The sequence below is a fragment of the Arachis stenosperma genome, chromosome 9, assembly GCF_014773155.1.
Source record: "Arachis stenosperma cultivar V10309 chromosome 9, arast.V10309.gnm1.PFL2, whole genome shotgun sequence".
Taxonomy (NCBI): domain Eukaryota; kingdom Viridiplantae; phylum Streptophyta; class Magnoliopsida; order Fabales; family Fabaceae; genus Arachis; species Arachis stenosperma.
In genome coordinates, this window is record NC_080385.1 from 98,328,806 (window position 1) to 98,331,555 (window position 2,750).

The following is a 2,750-nucleotide window of genomic DNA, read 5'->3' on the forward strand; positions in this document are numbered from 1 at the left end:
TTATGGAAAAACTGAAAGCAATGCTTTCACCACACCAAACTTAAAAGGTTTGCTCGTCCTCGAGCAAAAGAAGAAAGAAGAGAGTAGAAGAAGAAAAAATGGAGGAGAGGGAGATGGCTTTGTGGTTTGAATTTGGATGGTGAGGTAAGTGGGGTTTTATGGAGGTGAGTGGTGAAGAGAAAGATGGGGTTTGATAGGTGAAGGGGTTTTGGGGAAGAGGTAATGAGGTGATTGGTGAATGGGGGAAGAAGAGAGAGAGTGGTGGTGGGGTTGGTGGGGATCCTGTGGGGTCCACAGATCCTTAGGTGTCAAGGAAAAGTCATCCCTGCACCAAATGGCTTTCAAAATCACGTTTTGAGCCAATTCTGGCGTTAAACGCCGGGCTGGTGCCCCTTTCTGGCGTTTAACGCCAGGTTCTTGCCCTTTCCTGGCGTTTAACGCCAGTCTGGTGCCCCTTTCTGGCGTTAAACGCCCAGAATGGTGCCAGACTGGGCGTTAAACGCCCAACTGCTACCCTCACTGGCGTTTAAACGCCAGTGAGTTCTTCCTCCAGGGTGTGCTGTTTTTCTTCCTGTTTTTCATTCTGTTTTTGCTTTTTCAATTGATTTTGTGACTTCTTATGATCATCAACCTACAAAAAAACATAAAATAACAAAGGAAAATATATAAAATATAACATTGGGTTGCCTCCCAACAAGCGCTTCTTTAATGTCAGTAGCTTGACAGAGGGCTCTCATGGAGCCTCACAGATACTCAGAGCAATGTTGGAACCTCCCAACACCAAACTTAGAGTTTGAATGTGGGGGTTCAACACCAAACTTAGAGTTTGGTTGTGGCCTCCCAACACCAAACTTAGAGTTTGACTGTGGGGGCTCTGTTTGACTCTGAATTGAGAGAAGCTCTTCATGCTTCCTCTCCATGGTGACAGAGGGATATCCTTGAGCCTTAAACACAAAGGATTCTTCATTCACTTGAATGATCAGTTCACCTCTATCAACATCAATCACAGCCTTTGCTGTGGCTAGGAAAGGTCTGCCAAGGATGATGGTTTCATCCATGCATTTCCTAGTCTCTAGGACTATGAAATCAGTAAGGATGTAATGGTCTTCAATCTTAACCAAAACATTCTCTACAAGTCCATAAGCTTGTTTTCTTGAGTTGTCTGCCATCTCTAGTGAGATTTTTGCAGCTTGTACTTCAAAGATCCTTAGCTTCTCCATTACTGAGAGAGGCATGAGGTTTACACTTGACCCTAAGTCACACAGAGCCTTCTTGAAGGTCATGGTGCCTATGGTATAAGGTATGGAAAACTTCTCAGGGTCTTGTCTCTTTTGAGGTAATTTCTGCCTAGACAAGTTATCCAGTTCTTTGGTGAGCAAAGGAGTTTCATTCTCCCAAGTCTCATTTCCAAATAACTTGTCATTTAGCTTCATGATTGCTCCAAGGTATTTAGCAACTTGCTCTTCAGTGACATACTCATCCTCTTTAGAGGAAGAATACTCATCAGAGCTCATGAAAGGCAGAAGTAAGTCCAATGGAATCTCTATGGTCTCATTTTGAGTCCCAGATTCCCATGGTTCCTCATTGGGGAACTCATTGGAGGCTAGTGCACGCCCATTGAGGTCTTCCTCAGTGGCGTTCACTTCCTCCCCTTCCTTTCCAAATTCGGCCATATTGATGGCTTTGCACTCTCCTTTTGGATTTTCTTCTGTGTTGCTTGGAAGAGTACTTGGAGGGAGTTCAGTAATTTTCTTGCTCAGCTGTCCCACTTGTGCTTCCAAATTCCTAATGGAAGACCTTGTTTCAGTCATGAAACTTTGAGTGGTTTTGATTAGATCAGAGACCATGGTTGCTAAGTCAGAGGGGTTTTGCTTAGAATTCTCTGTCTGTTGCTGAGAAGATGATGGAAAAGGCTTGCCATTGTTAAACCTGTTTCTTCCACCATTATTGTTGTTGAAACCTTGTTGAGGTCTCTCTTGATTCTTCCATGAGAAATTTGGGTGGTTTCTCCATGAAGAATTATAGGTGTTTCCATAGGGTTCTCCTAGGTAATTCACCTCTTCCATTGAAGGGTTCTCAGGATCATAAGCTTCTTCTTCAGATGAAGCATCCTTAGTACTGCTTGGTGCATTTTGCATTCCAGACAGACTTTGAGAAATCAAATTGACTTGTTGAGTCAATATTTTATTCTGAGCCAATATGGCATTCAGAGTATCAATCTCAAGAACTCCTTTCTTCTGACTAGTCCCATTGTTCACAGGATTCCTTTCAGAAGTGTACATGAATTGGTTATTTGCAACCATTTCAATTAGCTCTTGAGCCTCTGTAGGCGTCTTCTTCAGATGAAGAGATCCTCCAGCAGAGCTATCCAAAGACATCTTGGATAGTTCAGAGAGACCATCATAGAAAATACCTATGATGCTCCATTCAGAAAGCATGTCTGAAGGACATTTTCTGATTAATTGTTTGCATCTTTCCCAAGCTTCATAGAGGGATTCTCCATCCTTCTGTCTGAAGGTTTGAACTTCCACTCTAAGCTTACTCAATTTTTGAGGTGGAAAGAACTTTGCCAAGAAGGCATTGACTAGCTTTTCCCAAGAGTCCAGGCTTTCTTTAGGTTGAGAGTCCAACCATATTCTAGCTCTGTCTCTTACAGCAAAAGGGAATAGCATCAGTCTGTAGACCTCAGGGTCAACCCCATTAGTCTTGACTGTGTCACAGATTTGCAAGAACTCAGCTAAAAACTGATG

At 42.9% G+C, this 2,750-nt stretch overlaps 1 non-coding gene across 1 annotated transcript; it reads left to right on the top strand.

Annotated features, from left to right (window-relative positions):
• The first annotated feature begins 2,432 nt into the window (after positions 1–2,432).
• Positions 2,433–2,540, top strand: LOC130952321 (small nucleolar RNA R71). Its single transcript, XR_009074502.1, has one exon. It is a non-coding gene; the product is annotated as a small nucleolar RNA R71 (small nucleolar RNA).
• Positions 2,541–2,750: the final 210 nt, after the last annotated feature.